Below are 22,358 nucleotides of genomic sequence, written 5' to 3' on the forward strand. Positions count from 1 at the left end.
ACACATATACAGAGGGACCCATTGCAGCATTTTGTAAGAATGAAGAACCTAAGACACTCAACATATGCATCACTGAAAGAATATTAAAATAGAGAATCTGATATCCATATTATTAAATATTATGCAGTCACTGAATGCAGCTAGTCATATCTGCAGTTCCCAAGATGAAATGTTTACGTTGGAAGAAAAAAAAAGATATAGATGTGCACATATACAAAGACCCCATTTATATATATATATATATATATATATATATATATATATATGTGTGTGTGTGTGTGTGTGTGTGTGTGTGTGTGTGTGTCCTGGAAGGATACATAGCAAAATATTCTTACTATCTAAGCTTGGGAATTGCAAAAGAAAGAGAAGTGGAAAGCAGGAGAAATTTCTACTTTTTTAAAAAAATATATATACATTTATAATCAAATTTGTTAACAAAAAGAAAACTAAAGTACTGTATAACTGCTAGTAAGTTACTTACATGTACATTGATATTATCTATATCTATAACCATATCTGCATAGCAAGATTTGAAAAAACTGGCATTTCAAATGTCAGAACTAGAAAAGCTGCTATGACTAACTAAAACAGATAATTAAATACCATTAATTACCAATTATACGGACAAAGAATAGTGTGAAGAACATAAACCTACTTAGAGGTCAACCTGCCAATATGTATCAAATTTTAAAAAGGGCATATCATTTTATTCACCAATTTCACTTATAGAACTTTATCCCGTGGAAATAAATCATACAATGTACTGTACATATAATGATTCCCTGCAGCATTTTTCTAATATAGAGATAATCTACATTTTCTTCAGTAGGGGCTAGTGTATAAATTATGTGTATTCCACATAACTGAATACTTTGTAGTAATTAAAAACAGTATGATAATTCTCTATGCATTAATAAAGAAACATGCCCATGATAAATTTGTGTGAAAAAGTCTGGTTGCAAAATAAGATTAAAAAAATTTTTTTTCTAATGTTTTTATGTATTTTTGAAGAAGAGAGACAGAGCATGAGCGGGGAGGAGCAGAGAGAGAGGGAGACACAAAATTCGAAGCAGGCTCCAGGTTCTGAGCTGTCAGCAGAGATCCCGATTCGGGGCTCGAACACGTGGACTATGACATCATGACCTGAGCTGAAGTCGGATGCTAATTTGACTGAGCCACCCAGGCGCCCCACAAAATGAGATTTAAGGCATGACGTTTGTCATTATATTTGTGTTCTGGATGCAAAAAGTTACATGAAGGACCAACCTGTTATCATCTTTGGCATGTGAGATTTACTGGTAGAGGGGTTAAGTGGGGAGAATGTGAGAGTGGAGGAGGGGTGGTTAACTTTCTACGAGAAGTGTATTATTTTATAATTTAATACTATGAAAAGTCCATGTTGGAGAAAAAGAAAAGGAAGTAATATGTTTCCTTTCCAGAAACATATAGAATAGTAGAGAGCGTCATCATCTGGGATGAATGTTGCACAGCTAGAAAGTAGATGGCAGTGAGACAGGTGGGATGAGAGAAAACAGAGACTGAGAACCCAGGGAAAACGAAAGCTGGTAACACCAGTGTTTAGTGATGAGAGGATTAAGCACACAAACATAGGAGTCTAAAGGTAATTCCAAGACCAGGGGAAAGGTCTGGAAAGGAAAGCCCAGTCATGAAAGGAAAAGGTGGGTGTGTCATAACTCTATCAAACAAAAGCAAAATCTAGGTTTCAGATAAGCAGAGTTTTTCTCCATTTGAGGTAAGGGGGATTATGGGGGAGGACCGGAAATGTCCAATAAAAGGCAGCTGATATGGAACACGGAGGGCATGTAGTTGTAAGCAACAAAGAGACAGACAATGTGCACTGCAGCCAGAATGAGGAGATATTTATTATTTGGGGACAGGAGATCTAGAGTCCAAGGAAACAAGTTCATCAGACAGAAACGATCAAGAACTAATGTACTTCAAAGACAATTAAGTCTCCAAGAAGAAAGTGGGGCTAACCATCTGATTCGGCACTAAATTTGTTTTTATGTTTCAATACCTTTAACTAAATGAGTATGCACAGTGGACTTCCACTTCTGGGAAAGTGACAGATAAGCAATATTAAAAATCTTCACATTAGGGAAATTATGACTGAAACACAGAAAAGAAACAGTGCTAAATGTATTTCAGAAGGCCCTAAAAATGAAGGCACAGTCAGTCCCTCAGTCCAAAAAAATACGTAAAAGAAAACAGCAAATTATGTATGCATGTTAAAGCAACCTTCATGCTTGGGTGTTTGCCATACTCAGGAATGTAAATGTTTTCATATTTCTGTATGAATAGGATGGAAGGCTTAGGGCTCGCCCATGGTGGAGAGCTACAATGAAAACATTGTTCAAAATTTAGGATCCTCAGAGGACCATACTTTGGTTAGAATGAGTTAAGAAAAACAAAATTCCATTTGCTGGCCAAGGAAGATAATGGGACAACACAGTTCTCTTGGCATGAGCCCTGGATTGGAGAAGAAAGGAGAAGGAAGAGGAGGAGAAAGATGAGGGGAAGGAGAAGGGGAAGAAGGAGGGAAGAAGAAAAGGAAGAAGAAGAAGAATCTAGCCTTACCTGCCTCCCATTCTTCCTACAGATCTCCTGGAGAATTTATAATCCCACGTCTTTCTTCACGAAAGTTTGGCACTTAAATAGCACTACCTGCATTGACAGGGAAACCTCAACCTAAAAAAATAACTTGAAGGACATTGTTAGCTTCCCTTAACCTCTCTGAGGGAACGTCTCTTCATTTCAGGCCCGAAAGAATTTCTACAGTCAGATTAGCCAAATATGAGCTCAGAAACATAATTTCAAAACACAAGAAAATAAAGCCACCATGATCAAGAGTCAGCAAAACAAAAAAGAGCAAAATTAAACTCCTAAGGACTACAGATCCTAGAATCTCCACCTACAGAATTTAAGATAACTATGTTTAAATTGTTTACCCAAAAATGAGAATAAAATAAAAAACACAAATTAGTTATTATAAGATTAGAGAAACAAGTAGATTGGGGGAAAAAATGGAACTTCCAGTAATTAAAATGTGCAATTGAGGGGCACCTGGGGAGCTCAGTCGGTTGAGCAACTGACTCTTGATCTCAGCTCAGGTCATGATCTCACAATTGGTGGGATCGAACCCTGAATTGGGTTCTGTGTTGACAGTGTAACAATACAGAGCCTGCTTGGGATTCTCTCTCTCTTTCTCTCTCTCTCTGTCTCACTCACTCTCTTTCCACTCCTTCCCTGCTTGCACACACTCTCTCTTTCTCTGTCTAAAAATAAATAAATAAACATTTCAAAATGTGCAATTGAAATTATACGCAATGGCCATAAGCAGTCTATGAGACATACCTGGAGAAAGAATTGTGAACTGGAAAACAGGGGTAAAACGTGGGACAAACAGACAAAAGATGAAAAATACGAAAGATTATGAGCCACAGAACACAGGGAAATTGCAAACAACTAATTGGAATCACAGAAATGAGAATAGGGAGAATGTGACAGGCAATGTTCAAATAACAGGTTTCCAGCTTTAATGAAAGACAAGTTCTCAGGTTCATGAAGCGAAGGAAAATCCCGATTAAAATAAATAAAAAGAAATCCACATCTAGACAAATCTCAGTAAAATTGCAAAGCAACAAAGACCAAAAAAAAGCAAAGCATTAAAGTAATTTCATCTCTTTGTTTCAAAAGATAGTAAAAGAAAATAATATAAAACTTTAAAAAATAATAGATACCCAATGCCTTTATGTACTTCTCTTTGCCATCTCTGAAAAACCTGTTCTCAGGAAGGATGTGACAAACTCATTCACTTTCAAAAAAGAGAGAGAGAAATTACAGCTTTAAATAGTTTGGAATTTATCCTTCAAGATGTTTTTATGCCAAGAGAGTGAGATGCAAAAGGAAATACTTACATGTTACATACAGATAAAAGTTAAGTATTATGTTAACAATAATTTTAATTTAAAAATATATTTAATTTTTTTTCCTAATGGCTGGATTTACTTTTTCTTCATAACTGATTTAAGATTACTGCATCTTCTTGTCAGTGGAAAACATATTTGAATCTATAATTTATAAATATCATTAATTAAATTGTTTCTATAAAACCCTGGCATGTACCTCACAGTCCAGTTTTATATCCCTGTTTCCACTACATTATTTCTCAAGTCCAAAAACAAGGGGAAACCCATAACTAGACGCAGAGATCCTCCTATGTGCTACGGTTAATGGATCCTATTTTTAAGAGTAACGATAGTCTTGAAGATTGATTACAATGTACCAGGCACCACGCTAAATGATTTACATGGACGGATACATTTAATCCTCATGACAATTCTGTGAAGCAGACGCTATTTTTTACCCCATATCACAACAAAATGATTGAGGGTTAATTACACATTTTGCCCAACACACACTACGAGTAAGTAAAGATTCACACCCAGGGTGTCTTGTTCCAAAAGACATACAAAAAGACATACAATTAACCATTCTCTTCCTTGCCATTTTCCTTAGTTAACCTAGAGGGTATTTTTTTCCTCTATTTTTAACTTAATTGATATTTTCTTCTATAATCCATACATACACATATAATTTTACTTAATTCACATATGTTTTGATAGTTAAGGAGAAAACTTTTCAAAAAGGTGTCTTAATTTAGACTCTCAGTTAATCATATCTAGAAATGAAATCTGATCATGATTTATCTTTACGAGGTAACAATCTACAGCAGCCATTGAACTTGCCACTAATTGTGTTATTTGAATCAGACAATGTTCTAGGTTGAGGGATGCCTAAGTACTTTCCATTAGGAAGCTTCAAAACGTACTCCTACCCTTTGGAAATGTGGCAAAGCAGTTCAAACTTGAATTCTGTGCTTCAGAATTCAAATTATGCATTTCCTCTCACAACATATAAAAGAAAATTTGATCAGGGATGGACCCAGATTCATGTCCAAAAACAGTGTGCTATCTTTAACAACAGGTATACAAGTAACTAATACTTTTAAATGGTGATTGTCAAAATTTTCACACATGAAATTGAATTTCATGCGGTTGTTCTATTTATGACATTCCTAATTGTTATCGAATTTATTTTGACACAGAAATGCAATGCTTTCATCAAGATGAACTGGGATGTCACAACAATGTTAGCACTTTAACTATATCATTAGTTACATGTCAGAAAACATATATTTTCCTCACAGAAAATTTTTTCTGTAAATCTGATAAACCAAAAATAAAAGATACTAGAAAAGGAGATAACATCATTAACCCTTCTTTAAAAGTATGATTCCTAAATCTCAGCAGCACTTAATTTCTCTACATAGAAAAAATATTTTAAACTATGCTTCTTTATCTAGAAAAGCTCTCTTCCACTGAAATTAGACATCAGTAGATAACCCATCATTTTGTCTAGAAAATGTGATATTTCATCACATGGTGGACAAATGACAAAAATGAAAACGTTCTGGGTAAATTTTTTTAATAGAATATACTTTGTTTTAAATGTAGAATAGAAACAGAAAATGATCATGAAGTCTGGTATAAAAGCAGTAATAAGTTTGAAACCCTTGAGGGTACCAGTAAAATCTTCAAGCAACAGAGACCATACATTTTCTAAAAGGTGTTAAAGAAACAAATGAATGGTAAAGCATCCAAATAATCCTACATGAAAAACTGAAAGTAAGAATGCAAAACGCAGAAGAGAATTTAACCTGTAAAATAGAAGTCTTTTAAATTTTTATTAAAATTTATACAACCTTGGGGGGCTTGGTTTCAGCGTCTGACTCTTGATTTTACCTCAGGTCAAGATCTCTACATTCATGAGATCGAGCCCTGCATCAGGGTCTGCATTGACAGTGTGGAGCCTGCTTGGATACTCTCTGTGTCTCTCTGTCTCTGTGTCTCTCTGCCTCTCTGTCTCTCTCTGTCTCTCTCTCTCTCTCCCCCTCTCCCCCACTCATGCACAGGTGCACATGAACTGTTTCAAAACAAACATTTTTTAAGAAGGTATACAATGTTAATCTTTAAATAATTATATGAATAGTAATAATCTCCAGAAATTATATTGATGTTTAAAATTCTTCAAAAGAAATTTCAAAATTGTAAAAATTAGAAAGATTTTCAAATGATCAACACTTATGTAGGCAGTTCTCTTCAACATTAAACATATGGCTTAAAATTCTAGAATTTGTCTTCTTAATGTACAAAAAAAATACCATGAGTTTCTATATATTTACATAATAAGCACTGATACCAAAAATTATTTGATTGGGAAATACATATATGTATATATATACATATATATATATACACATATATATATATACACATACACATACACATTATGGTTCACAAAATCATACAAGAGATTTTGCTTTCATCAGTAAAAATCCTATTCTAATAGTCATGTAATTCAGGAAAGAGTTAAATTGTTGAATTTGAGGCATCAAGAATAGCATTGAAAGAGATTTACTTTCTATGTACAAAGTCTCTGTTTTAGGTATTATATTTGTATGCTTTCTTATTATTTGCTATGTTTTATATAAAGACATTTGCTGATTTAAACTTCTTCCAAATTTCTCATGTTCCCCCCACCAGCTCTCTTACATTGTAATAAGATTTTTATTTTACTTATAGTTGTCTTAGTTTTATACATTATAGTATTCTCTTTATGAATTATATATCACATGAGCATTTGATTTATAATAGGGGTGACCAGTCATCTAGATCCTTCTACCCATTCAATGATTTTAATGCCTCCCAACTAAGTTTTCCCATAAAAGGGCCACATTTCAGAGTTCTTATTGGGCACCAAATCTTGATTGGCTAATTCTAGCCAACAGTTAGTAAAGAGAATTTTTCAAGAATTCACAAGTGCTATATTCTCCGAATATTTTTGGATTCTCAGATTTCTATTGTATTTATACATGGACAAAATTTGACTAAATATGGAATTCTTGGGCTACTTCCCTCAAACCTCTATAGATCAGCACTACCCAATGGAACTTTATGTTCTATACCTACAGTGCCCAGTACAGTGACTATTAGTTTTGATTTCCTGTGTGCTTGATTATTTGCTTAATAAATTTTGAAACTCAGTTATTACGTGCACATGTAGTTGTATTATTATTTTATGATGAATTCACCTTTTCATCATTGTAATAACTTCTCTTTATCACTTCTAGCACGCAAGTATTATTTATTTTGGTATTAAAATGACCATACCAGCTTTCTTATGTTTATTCTTTGCTTGCTACATATTTTTTTCATTCACATATTTTAAGCTATTTTAAACCTATATTTAAATCATATAGATAGCACATAAGGGAATGTGGCGAGGGATGAGAAAGTAGTATTACAAAGGGTCACAGGGAAACTTTTGGGGATGGTTGCGTGTTTGCTACCTTGAGTGTGGTGATAGTTTTACAAATATATATGTATATCAAAATTTTACCAATTTTACCTTTTCCTCCCTTCCTTCCTCCCTTCCTTCCTCTCTTCTTTCCTTCCTTCCCTCCCTCCTTTTCTCCCTCCTTCCTTCCTTCCTTCCTTCCTTCCTTCCTTCCTTCCTTTTTTGTTTCTTTCTTTCTTTCTTGTTATTCCCCTCGGAGGCTCATTTTCTTTGTTTCATATGCACTTATACATTTTTTCAGCTATATTAACATAAAACTGACACATGAATTTGTAATATATTAAAAGTGTATGATGTGATGATTGATGTATGTACACATTATGAAAGGATTCCTTAACTGACTTAATATATCTATCATTTCACATATTACCTTTTTAGTAAGAACACTTAAATTCTACTTTCTTAGCAAATTTCAATTATACAATATTGTATTATCAACTAGTCACCATGTTTTACATTATATCCTCAGAACTTATTCATCTTATAAGTAAAACAGAGGCTGTTTTACTAGCCTCTCTCTATTTACCTGACCCCCTAGGCCCTGGGATATACGATTTACTCTCTGCTTCTATGAGCGCAACTTTTTTTTTTTTTTCAGATTCCACATATAAATGATACCATGTAGTATTTTTCTCTCTGGCTTATTTCACTTAACATAATGCCACTGAGATTCATCCCTGTTGTTGCAAATGACAGTATTTTCTTCTTTTTTCAGGCTTAATATTCCACTGTATACCACATCTTCTTTACCCATTCATCCATTTATGGACACTTAGGTTGTTTTGATATTGACTCTCGTGAATAATGCTCCAATGAACATGGGGTGCAGATATCTCTTCAAAATAGTGATTTTATTTCCTGTGGATATATACCTAGAACTGGGATTGCTAAATCACAAAGTAGTTCTATTGTTAACCTCTTGAGAAACCTCTACACTGGTTTCCATAATGGCTAACCTAGTTTATATTCCTACCAACGGTGTACAAGTGTTACCTTTATTCATATCCTCACCAGGATTTGTTGTTCTTGTCTTTTGAGAATAGACATCGTAACAGGTATGAGGTGATATCTCATTGTGGTTTTGATTTGCATTTCCCTGATGATTAGTAACGTTGAGCACCTTTCATGTACCTGTTGGTCATTTTTATGTCTTCTTTGAAAATTTTTCAATTCAGGTCCTTGTCCATTTTTTTAATTGGGTTATTTAATTTTAATTGAGTTGTATATATTACTTATATATTTTGGGTATTAACCTTTCACCAAATAGTTGGTCTGCAAATATTTTCTTCCATTCCATATGTTACCTTTCCATTCCGTTGATGGTTTCCTTTGCTGTGCATAGCTTTTTTTTTTTTAATTTCATTTACATTTTTAAAATATACTTTATTGTCAAATTGGCTTCCATACAACACCCAGTGCTCATCCCAACATCATTTACATTTTTTTTTCAATATATGAAATTTATTGTCAAATTGGTTACCATACAACACCCAGTGCTCATCCCAAAAGGTGCCCTCCTCAATACCCATCACCCACCCTCCCCTCCCTCCCACCCCCCATCAACCCTCAGTTTGTTCTCAGTTTTTAACCGTCTCCTATGCTTTGGCTCTCTCCCACTCTAACCTCTTTTTTTTTTTTCCTTCCCCTCCCCCACTGGTTTCTGTTAAGTTTCTCAGGATCCACATAAGAGTGAAACCATATGGTATCTGTCTTTCTCTGTATGGCGTATTTCACTTAGCATCACACTCTCCAGTTCCATCCACGTTGCTGCAAAAGACCTTATTTATAGATGCTGGAGAGGATGTGGAGAAACGGGAACAATATGCATAGCTTTTTAGTCTAATTTAGTTCCATTTGTTTATTTCTGCTTCTCTTGCCTTTGATTTTGGGGCCAAATCCAAAAACACATTGCCAAATCCAATGTGAAGGAGGTCTTCCCTATGTTTTCTTCTAAGAGTTTTAAAGTTTCAGATTTTATGTTCAAGATTTTTTTCATATTTAGTTGATTTTTGTCCATGATGTAAGATCAGGATCTAGTTTCATCATTTTGCATGTGGAAATCCAGTTTTCTCAACACTATGTATTTATGAATATTTTGCATGTGGATATCCAGTTTTCCCAACACTAATTATTTATGAATATTCTTGATTCTTTTGTAAAATATTAATTGGCCATAGATGCATGGGTTTATTTCTGAGCTCTCTATTTTGTTCCATTTATCTATGTGGCTGTTTTTATGCCAATACCATATTGCTTGATTATTATCGTTCCTAATATAGTTTGAAATAAGAAAGTATGATGCCTTCAGATTTGTTCTCCATTATCAAGATTATTTTGTCTATTTGGGGTTTTTGCAGCTACATACAAATTTGAAGACTGCTTTTCTATTTTTGTGAGAAATGCCATTGGAATTTTGATAGGAATTGCATTGAATCTGTAGATCCCTTTGGGTATTATGAACATTTTAACACTTTTATTCTTCCAGTCCATGAACATGAATACTTCTCAATACATTTCTGTCTTCTTCAATTTATTTTATCAATGCTTTATATTTTTCATTGTAAAGATCTTTTACTTCTTTGGTTAAGTGTATTCCTAAGTGTTTAATTCTTTTTGATTCCATTACAAATGGAATCATTTTCTTTATTTCTTTTTCAGATAATTTGTTTTAGTGTATAGAAATACAACTTTTTTTTTTTATATATTGATTCTGTATACTGCAACCTTACTGAGTTCATTTATTAGCTTTGACAGTTGGGGTGGAGTCTTTATGGTTTTCTACATATAGCATCATGTCATCTGAGAACAGACGCAATTTTACTTCTTCCTTTTCAATTCTGATGCCTTTTATTTCTTTTTCTTGCTTAAGTGCTCTGGCTAGGACCTTCAGTAGTATGATAAACAAAAGCATCAAGAATGGGTATCCTTGTCTTGTTCCTGATCTTAAAGGAAAAAAAAATTCAGCTTTTGACCATTGAGTATGATGTTCGCTATAATCTTGTCATATATGACCTTTATTATGTTGAAGTTCCTTCCTTTATAACCAGTCTGTTTAGAGTTTTTAACATGAAAGTATGTTGAATTTTGTCAAAGGCTTTTTTTTTTTTTTTGCTTTTTCTGCATCTATTGAGATGACCATAATTTTTATCCTTTACACTTTGTTAATGTGGCATATCATATATATTGATTTGCATACATTGAGCCATCCTTACATCCCAGGAATAGCTCCAGCTTGAGTATGATGTATGATTTTTCTTATGTACTTCTGAATTTGGTTTGCTAAGATTTCTGAGGATTCAAACATAATACTTTAAGTGGTTCTGCTTATTGTATATCAATCATACTTTGATAAAGCTGTGTAAGGGAAAAAGATTTACCTTCTTACTAGCTTCAGTTTTTTCTCAGTTTAAACTAGGCACAGTTGCCTAGTTTATAGGTCGGCAATTACAGTTAAAAGAAAAACCATACGAAGGTCTGCAGTACTTGAGTCATCAATAAATATTTGTTTATTTTAAAAGTATTTGAAGGTTGTGACTGAGCCTGGGTGGCTCAGTCGGTTAAGTGTCCGACTTAGGCTCAGGTCATGATCTCTCGGTTCATGAGTTTGAGCCCCGTGTCGGGCTCTGTGCTGAGAGCTTAGAGCCTGGAGCCTGCTTCAGATTCTGTGTCTCCCTCTCCTCTCCCTCTCTCTCTCTCTCTCTCTCTCTGCCCCTCCCCACTCATGCTGTTTCTCTCTCTCTCTCTCAAGAATAAACATTAAAAAAAGTAAAAGTATTGTGCAGTTTCTATTATATAGATTTCTCAGCTTATTTATATACCATCACTCCACATTTTAAAAAATGTATTATAATTTTATACATTCTAAATATGTTTGTTAGGTTTCCTTCTCTATTATTGTTGATTTTTTTAAATGTTTGTTTGTTTATTTATTTATTTATTTATTTAGAGAGAGGGAGAGCAAGAGGGGAAGGGCAGAGAGAGAGGGAGACAGAGGATCCTAAGTGGGCTCCACGCTGTCAGTGCAGACCCCAACTGAGACTGTGAGATTCATCTGAGCAGAAATCAAGAGTGGGATGCTTAACTGACTGAGCCATTCAGGTGCCCCTTTTATTGTTGATTTCAAAATATATCTTCCAATCTTGCTTGGAAAGATTCTGTTCATCATCACAAAAAGGATAATTTTGCCATTTACATTGATAGCTATTTTCATTTAAATTGTTTTAACTTTAAGTTATTTTGAGGAGGGGCGCCTGGGTGGCTCAGTTTGTTAACCATCTGACTTCAGCTCAGCTCATGATCTCCCGGTTCATGGGTTTGAGCCCTGCATCGGGCTTTCTGCTTCAGATTCTGTGTCTCCCTCTCTCTCTGCCCTTCCCCAGATTGTGCTCTTTCTCTCTCTCTCTCAAGAATAAATAAACTTTAAAAAATTTTAAATTATTTTGAGGAAATATTATCATTATAAATTGATTTTTGCAATTAGAGTTTGCAATTATTTTTAACCCAAAAAAACTTTAATTAAATCATAGAATGGTTATTTGTTGGGATGATGCCAAAAAGCTGGTTTAACTTAATTGTTACTTAAATTTGTTACTCAAAATTACTATACTAGTTGGGATTTAATATACTGATTAAAGATGTACAGTAGAATCGCCTGTTTTGAATTTAAAATTGCCTCTGTTATTGTTTGCCATTTTATAGGTCCTGTCATTTTAGCCTGCTTTGGAAAGATTCTGTGGATAGATGACAAGCATCACTGCATTTAGTTATTAGAAAATCATTTTTCCTAGACTACCACTGAAGTCGTACAAAAGACGCGATCTTTGTATCAGAGTTTATAGCTACAGGTTAACACAACACAAAGAGTTTTTAATGAAGGCCAACCAGTATCTCACTATAAAATTATAATAAAACTGTGATGTTAAATGTGTTCATGTAACAAAATAATCAGAATACAGAGACTCAGCTATTACGGTACCCGCTGTGGTGCTGACTGAAGTCAAGAGGCTGATAGATGAGCTTTGCCTATTCAGGTCTTAAGGGCCTTGAAGTCACTTAGATGGATGACTGCTTAACGAGAGCAACATAACATTTTTGTACAGGACAAGAAATCTAACTTGGCGCCAATAGACTGTGATGCTTGCCTAAACTCAATATTCAGATCATGACTATTTAATTTATCTGTCAATGACTTGCTCCTGATTTGCATGACACCTATTTGGCATCTGTATGCAGGCAGTGCATCATTGCAGTTTGGTATTCCAGGTAATGTAGAAGGAGTGTTTGGAGCATTTAAGAAACATTATGTTTTTCTGATCCTATTTTCACTTCATTGAGATTTATATATTTTAATTGATATGGCTGGAAATCAGATATGGTGACATATAAAATGAAATCCATAAATATTCCAATAACTTGGCAGTCTCAGGGTAGTTTAGGTTAAAATATGGGATTCAAGTATTAAACGAGTACATCAAACAAAAGATGGTGAGAAAGAGAGATTATCACAAAACAGGTCTAATATCATATGGAACAAATGTTCAATTTTTATTTAATAGAATCCCGTACGTAATTAAACAGAATATAAAGCCATATTCTTACAAACTTTTGGGAAAATATGCTCCTAAATTAGTGCAGAACTATGATAAATCATGCATTTATTATATCAAATAATGTTTAAGAAAGGCCTGGATGTAGGAGAGCGTGTTTGGTTTTATTTCGTTTAACAATCTATATTTAAGATAAATTATTATTAAATTGCTACTAAAACCTTGGTATACTTAAAACTTTGAGAAAACAGAAATGGCAAAGAAAATGATGGTGAAAGACAGTAAGTTCTGATAAATGTGATAAATTAGTCTGCTGGAGTTGCCATAACCTAATACTGTAGACTGGATGGTTTAAACAATAGTGTGTTTGTGGGAAAAGATAATCCCTTCAATCAATGCCATTTGGAAAACTGGACAGATATGTGCAAAAGAATGAAACTGGATCACTTTCTTACGTCATATACAAGAATACACTCAAAATTGATTAAAGGCCTAAATGCAAGATCTGAAATTATAAAACTCCTAAAAGAAAACATAAGCAGTAAACCCTTGGATATCAGTTTTAGCAATATGTTTTGGGGACTGTCTCCTCAGGTAAGATGAACAAAATAAAAAATAAATAAATGGCACTATATCAGACTAAAAAACTTTGCTCAGCAAAGATAACCATCCACAAAACAAAAAGGCAATCTATTGAATGTGAGACCATATTTGTAAGTGATATTAAAAATACGTATGACTTAACACCACTGAAACAAATAATCTGATTAAAAAATTGGCAGATGAGGGCCACCCGGGTGGCTCAGTTAAGGGTCATGATGTCGTGATTTGTGAGTCTGAGCCTTGCATCAAGCACTGTACTGACAGCACAGAGCCTGCTTGGGATTCTCTCTCTCTCTCTGTCTCTGCCCCTCAAAACAAATAAACTTAAAAAAAATTGGCAGATGACCTGAACAGACATTTTGCCAGAGAAGACATAGAGAAACATACTCATGAATATAGAGAACAAACTGGTGGTTGACAGAGGGGAGTGGGGTTGGTGGATAGGCAAATATAGATGAAGGAGATGAAGAAGTACAACCTTCCAGTTATAAAATAAATAAGTCACAGGGGCATAAAGTATAGCATAGAGAATGTAGTCAGTAATATTATAATAACTGTGTGGTAACAGATGATAACTCCACTTACTGTGGTGACCATTTCTTAATGTGTATGAAGTTGTAACCTTAAACTAATATGGTACATGAATTACACTTCAATAAAAAACAAGCAAATAAATACATGAATAAGCAAAAAGCACTGCAGTTTAATTCCATTTTCAATATGACTCACGACTTTTGCTGTCCTGCAGAGTAATCAAAGTACATACAGGTAAACAACCACAAGTAGCTTGTGGTCAGTTAGAGGGAAAAATAAAAATCACATTTTATTATTATTTTCTTCCCAATACATATTTTGTAGGATGTCAAAATTTTTTTCTTGCTGAAGCATGTGTTAATATATTGACAAACAAGGTTGATTGCATGCACGTTATGCAATGCGTATCTATCTCACACAAATTGCACACTTGTGTGATCTTGACAAATACTACTGAGAAGGCATAAGCTATGACTATGAATCTGTTGCTCCAAAATGTTAAATCCCTAAATTTAAACTTCTAAAATTAGTGCTATCCTGGCATGAGAAAACAATGTGTTCCTTACAGTTCCACATACCTTCTCAGTTTGTGTTCCTGTCAAAGATGAAAATTCAGACATAAGTAGAGTTATCTCCCTTGACTTACCAGTCCCTGACATGTGCTCTGCATTTTAACGTTTCCCTCCTTACAAAATAAATGCATCATCATTGTAAAACTACTTTTAGAAAATAAAATGAAGCAAAAAGAAGAGGCACCTGCCACTAATTCCTCTCAGAGTTGGCACCGTGTATTTTCCAGTTACTTTCTGTGAATGTACATAAGGTTTAACACACCAGACATATGGTTTTATTGCTGGGTCTTAAACATCTTTTCCTGTCAATATTCTTCTACTACATAGTCACACAATTCCCTTGTTCCTACGTACCTTAATTTATTTGAGAAATATAAGAGTTGGACATTTTTTTTCTATTTTTTCTCTATTAGAAGCAACCCGGTGATGAACATTCCTTTTTTTTTTTTAAATTTGAGAGAGAAAGAGCGCTAGCAGGGCAGAGGAACAGAGGGAGACAGAGAGAATCTTAAGAATCTTAAGAATCTCTCTTAAGAAAGAGAGAATCGACGCCTGGCTCGATGCCATGACCCTAAGATCAGGATCTGAGCTGAAAGAGTTACACACTCAACCAACTGAGCCACCCACCCAGATGCCCCCGAACATTCTTACAATTGAATTTTCACACACTATTGTTTAACTCCATAAAATTGGTTTCTGTAAGTGAAATTGCTGAAAAAATATTGAACACGTTTTAGAGACTTTAATACAGTTCAACTGGCTTCCCAAAAGGTTGTTAATGTATGCGATAAGCACAGCATATAAGTATCTATTTCTCTGAACCTCCACTTGGTGATGGCACACTTAAGGTAGTGTCTATCTGCTAAAGAATCCAGATGCCAGTCTTAAAAACTAATCTGATGAGTCAGGTGTTTGTTGAACCCAGTCTGGTTTGGTTTGCTCTCCCCAAATGTGTTTCTAACTTTCCAACACCAAAACATTTAATCAGTTTATAAAAATCAGAAAACAGATAGGATCTATTATTTATTCACTGCACAGAAACAGATGTAATTGATATGACCATGAAGAAATACTTGCAAAATTGCAAGGCAGGACAAATATCTTTCCATTTTATCGTTAAATATCATTCCTCTCCTAGTAAAAAGGGCTTCCCTTCTATAATCTTAATCCTGGCAGAACAAATTACCACCATGGCTGGAAGTTGAATAATGGCTGTGATTCACTTTCAGTATAGCCACCTGTGTTGACAAAGTACTTGGTGATATTAAAAGCCCTACTCTGAATCCTGCTTGATTTCCATACCATCAGTTGAAATTACTATGTCTATAGAAATTAATAAAAGAATAATGATAGGGCTTAAGCGGATAAATGTCCAGTTGCCTTCCATATGAAAGTCAGAGGTTAACCATCAGCCTTTAAGTTTATTTTTTAAAAACACCTGGAAGAAAGAAAGTTTAGTATCCTATAGAAAGTATGACAGTATCTGCACCATTTGCGTCTTGGCGGTGATTCTTCCAGGATTGGTTTAATATGATTTGAGGTGGTCAATTAAATAATCTCTTCCATTGTTCTGACTGAATAATGATTTGATTTTCCAAGCCTACTAACCCATTATTTTAATTAGCATTAAATTCATAAAAAAAAGAAAACCTAAATAGGCTTTAAAGGGTCTTAAAAACCCTGAAATAAATACCACAGATGCAATCATCAGAAGGAAAGACAATAATAACTCTCATTTGGGTAATAAAGTAGAACTGCGTTCACGGAAAATAATTAGAGTAATAAACCCGCACTTTAGATGTATTTGGAAGTGTTTGAATTCTACTTTGATTACCGCCACCTTTTGGAAGATACTTGGAAATGGAGTTGACAAGGAAGGTATTTATTGATTTACTCAGTCCATCTATGAAGTTCTCCTAGAAGCAGCACTCTAGCATGAATTAGAAAACACCAAAAGACTCTAGTAGACTAAAGACAAAAATACAAAAAAAAAAAAATTAAATATCATCTGTATTTGGAAAAAGATATTCAGAGGAAATCTCCTAATCCAAAGAAGATATTTCAATGTTGGAGGAATATAAAGCACACAGTAAAGTGAAAGTATGGTTTATTTACACATTTAAATATTTATTACTGCAGTTATTATCCAAGGGAAAGCATAGAATATGGAGAATATAGGGAAGGAGACGGATACAGCCTAGAGCAAAGATAAGTAAGTAATAACATTACCACAATTTTTTAATGTGTTGTCCACATTTATTTTCTCATTCCCTATTGACTTTTGGCAAACTTCAAACCTTTAGTTTAAAGTGTTTGTTACTTTCTCCTGATTTTTTCTATTATAAATAATGCTATAATAAACATTATTTTACCTAAGTATCTATACACACTTTAAATGTTTCTTTTATAAGAAGATAAATCCTTAGAAAGGTTGAGATAACATAAGCACATCTATGCAGGCATAGCATAGACAGGTAAGCTTATAAAAAGCAGCAGACCTCAATTTCACTTTGAATGTTTAATAAGGATTCCATGAATCAAGACATTTCTGTAGGAAGGATCCCAAATGTTAGGGCTTCCCGAATCAGATCGGCAAATAGTCATGTAGTAAGAACCCTGATTCGGTCAATTTCCCCACCAAACAGAACCTGTGCTGAAAACCCATGTGCAAGAGGTCTGCTAGGGAATGCTGTCAGTAACAATACCTGTGAGGGAGTGAGGGCAAGAGGATTGGGCATGGAGAGAAGATCAACTCTCATACAGTTGCACAGAGGCCTCAGCTTATTTCATAGCGAGCTCTGAAGTTGGGATAGCCCTTCTGAGTTGTTCTGAATTGAGGCAAGGCATCTGAGCCTTGGTATCTCTGCATGGATCAGTTATGGGAATGGGACAACATCTTGGTCCAGGCTGCTCCTGCCTTTGGTCTGATTGAAAGGACAGCAGCCACCAAACCTCTAAACAGCTGGAGGATTCAGTTCTCAAGGGGAGATCAAGGGGGTCCCACAGCATCCATTATAAACAACAGCCCTCAACCTTCTCTCAACCAGTACACCATTGAGGGCTGACGTTCAGTGTCCAGGCATAATTTTTGTATGTTTATTATGTTCTTTCTTTCCAATGATCTCCTTCCCTTCCCCCTTCCATTTTCTAGCTTCTGAGCTCTGTTTTGTTGAAGATTCTAATATCTAAAAGAGACTTTGTTTCCAAATTCAGAGTTCTCTGATGTAAAGAACGTTAAATTAACTCCCAAGCGTTATCATTGCACAAAGGTTCCCTTCTTAAGCACTACTTTAACCCGTGTATCACATCTAGATACCTGCAGAAAGAAGAAAATGAAATGTATTGTACATCTTGGTGTTAGTTGTTATTTTATTTTTTTTGTAAGAATCTTACTGCTAGAGTTTTGCTCTTGTTTTTTAATTTTTTTTAATTTTTTTTTTTAACATTTATTTATTTTTGAGACAGAGACAGAGCATGAACGGGGGAGGGTCAGAGAGAGGGAGACACAGAATCTGAAACAGGCTCCAGGCTCTGAGCTGTCAGCACAGAGCCCGACGCGGGGCTCGAACTCACAGCTCTCATGGACCCCAAGATCATGACCTGAGCTGAAGTCAGCCGCTTAACTGACTGAGCCACCCAGGCGCCCCGAATTTTTTTAAACCTAGGCTTGAGTTTCAGAAATGGCTATGATGAGAATTAGACATTGTTTGAAAGTTTAACCTTTTCAAATATTCTTAGTGTTTAAAAACAAAACAACACTTGTGAATGCAGTGCTATTTTCTAGATAGTCCTAAAATTAAGAAACAATCAAATAAAACTCAGCAATACCTCAAAAGGAAAACACAAAGGAAATCAAAGAGTAGTTAAATATAAATGCCAATTTGTATTAGTATTCTGTTACATATAAATAATCATTCCATAAATCTTTTCAAACACTTATTGAAAGGATTTGTAAATTATGAGATCATTAGTATATAATGCAATGTTTTAAATATCTGCATTCTTTCTAGAGTCATGTCATATGATGGCATACTAATTTGTATAACAGGAGAAAAAATATCATATTACATTCATGACTTTGAACCTTACACATAAATATTAATGAAGAGTCTCTCTGTTTCTTTCCATTCAGAAAACCAATATTTACTTTACTTCTACTTACTTAGAAAACAGGACACCATCCATTGTTACCCTCATCAACGAAAGCATTTATTAAACACTCGTATAATGGTTTTCTTTGGGGATCATCTAATACAGGGCTCAAGTTTGTTCGCCATGGCACTGTTTGATGCAGGAAAAATTGCAAAACCACAGCCTACCACACCCATGACAAATACTGTGTTTAGATACATGCATCCTTATGTAATGGGACTTTCTACACTTCAGAGCTTACACCAAGCCCTTCACCATCATTATTATATTAATAACCAATGATTGTGATTTTTACATATCTTAAAGAGGCATTTGAAAAGCATTAGCTAGGAAATTACTAGTCCCTAGAATAAAATAGCTAGAGGGGATTGACCAGTATCTGATGAAGACATCCTAACTCTATGCCCAGTGATTCAGTCTTTTTCTTTTAGAGATATAATTGACATGTAACATTATATTAGTTCCAGGTGTACAGCATTATCATTCAGCATTTGCTTGTTTTGCAAAATGATCACCACAGTAAGTCTAGTTAACGTATATCACCTCACATAGTTAATTTTTTTTCTTGTGATGAGAACTTTTAAGATCTACTTTGTTAGCAACTTCCAAATATACAATTCAGTATTATTAACTGCAGTCACTATGTTATACATTTAATTCCAGGGTTTATTTATTTTATAACTGGAAGTTTGTATCTTTTGACTCCTTCACCCATCTCGCCCCTGCCCCCACCTCTGAAGCCACTGACGCAGTTTTTTACTTTATTGAAACCTCTTATTCATTGACCACATTAACGTCTCATTATCTTTCAACTCCTTTCAGGTAACACCATCCTTCTTATTAAATACCGATTTCACAGTCTATCATCATCTATATTCTTTTCAAATACTCTCAATTTCCTCACCCTTTACTTCCATCATTTTCTGTGGAGAAAATTCCAACCTGAGATGATTCCTACCTGCCATATTTTTGCCAGCATCGTGCACTCGTACAAGAAAAACTACACAGCCACTCTCTAGCTGCTCTCTGATTTAAAGTTCACATCCACCAATAGACATTCAGGACTGTTTGCCCATTTCTAAATTTCCCCAAAACCTAATATTCCTAAGCACCTTTTCTTACATGACCCACCCATTTTTTACTCTCACCTTCAACTAATGATCAATTCTCACTCTATACTTCTTTGAGAAGGTAATAATCATCAAATGTGCTGATAATCCTTCATGTTCTTGCCACTGAAGTTAGAAATCTCCTTGCAGCTCTAAACATTTTTCGTTTTCTCCTTTCCTGTTAGAATAGAAGCGATATCCATCTTTTTTGTGTCAAATGCCAGTCCTTTCTGCTGTGCTCCCTTCCTACCCTGACCAAGGGAGGGAAGCCCTCACTTCCTACCCTGACCAAGAACTTTACTACTTAATATTCTACTCAAAGATTTCTTTTCCTGAAATCTCTCACTGTCTTCTGAGTCATTCCCATTGTTCTCATAAGCATATACCATGCCCTAAGGAACTATGTTCATTAACACAACAGCAAAAAACAAAAAACAAAAAACAAAAAAAAACTTTATCCCTTGTCTCCTTTCAAATATTTCATTTTCCAGCTCTGTCTCCAGGTAAATCTTCGTAAATGTGTTGTCTTGATTCACTAACACCTTCTATTGACTTTTTGACTCAATCCAACCTAGTTTCTATCCCGATCGTCCTGTCAAACCATGGTTTTCAAAATACCAATTACCTCTGTGTTTCCAAATTGAAAGGGACCTTTTCTATCTTAAAGTAACTAAATCTCTGATCAAAAATTAAAGGTTGACTATTTTATTTTGCTGGAAGACTCCTCACTCTTTGCTTCTATGACACCACATTTTTCTGTTTTTCCTTATTCCTCTGTTTCTATTTCTCTATTAGCCCATAAATAATTGTGTTTCTGTGGCCATGGACCTGGTCCTCTATTTGTTTCCTTTTGTACTCTCTTTCTGATTATACGATATTATTCCATAGTTTTAAATGCCATCATATTATGATAGTTCATAAACTTATATTTCTACCCAAAATATCTCTTCTGAGTTTTATAATAATCTATTCAACCTACTATTTAACATTTCCAATTATATGTCTCACAGATACCTCATCACCTTGCCTGTTCAAAATGAAACGCATGGTTCACAGCATTGTACCACCATCAATCTGCAAACAGATCTTCCTCCCTCTAAGGAAATAATGAACATTATCATTTTTCTGGTTCTTGAAGTCAGAAACCTAGCAGTCACGCTTCTCATAATTTACACATCCATTTGACCAAAATATCTGCCATTCTTCCTTTTCAATATGCCTGAAGTCCATCCACTACTTTTCCCTCTAGTCTGCCTCCACCTAAGTATAGTCACCATGAATACTTGTTTCTCTTCCCAAGAGTAATATTTTTGCCACATAAATTGGATCATGATACTTCCCAGCATAAAGCCCTTCAACAACTTCCCATTGTCTTTGTAATGAAATTCTAAATTTTTCCTGTTTTTTCATAAATATATATGCATGCTTTGAAGACATTTTAGTCTCAACACACCCTGTGAATAGCCTTCAATATCCAACTCCATTTTGATTTTTAGCATCCGCTCTGGGCTCACTCTGCTCCAATCACACCAATTTTCATTCATTTCCTCAATCTGCTTTCCCACCTCATGGTCTTTTCAAACTGTATTAAGAATATTTCCCCCTCCCCACCCCCAGGCTGATTTTTGCATAGCTTGCTCTATCCCACACATCATATCTCAGTTTAAATGTCATTTCTCCTTCTAAATATAAATTATCTATCTAAAATATATTCCCTTGGGGGGAACCTGGGTGTCTCCGTTGGTTGAGCATTCGACTTTGGCTCAGGTCATAATCTCACTGCTCATGAATTTGAGCCCCGTATCGGGCTCTGTGCTGACAGCTCAGAGCTTGGAGCTTGCTTCAGATTCGGTCTCTCTGCCCCTGCCCTGCTCTCTCTCTCTCTCTCTCTCTCTCAAATATAAAATAAAACATGAACAAAAAATTTTTAAATATATTCCCTTGGTTTATGATCTAGCTCAAAAATTTGTTCATTAAAAATCTCACTGAATTTTTATTTATCTTATGTTTACTTGTTTTTGTTTCATTCCTTTTTTATCATTTTTCCACTAACATATAAGTACTATGAGTGCAGCAATTGTGTCAATTTCTTTCAGCACTGTAACCCCGGTCCCATAGTTCCTTACCTCATATATACCATGCACTTAGTATTAGTTAAATGAATAACTATTATCTGACTGTTATATATATATTATGATAATCTATATACTATAGGTTTTAGTCCATCTTAGCCAGTAGTATGGAATACCATAGACTGGGTGGGTTATAAACAGCAGAAATTACTTTTCCATAGTTCTGGAGGTTGAGAAGTCCAAGATCAAGGGGACGGCAAATTCAGTGTTCAGTAAGAACCTGCTTCCTGGCTCATACATGGCCATTTTCTCACATGTGTTCTCACAGGT

Source organism: Panthera tigris, chromosome F2, assembly GCF_018350195.1.
Source record: "Panthera tigris isolate Pti1 chromosome F2, P.tigris_Pti1_mat1.1, whole genome shotgun sequence".
Lineage (NCBI taxonomy): Eukaryota > Metazoa > Chordata > Mammalia > Carnivora > Felidae > Panthera > Panthera tigris.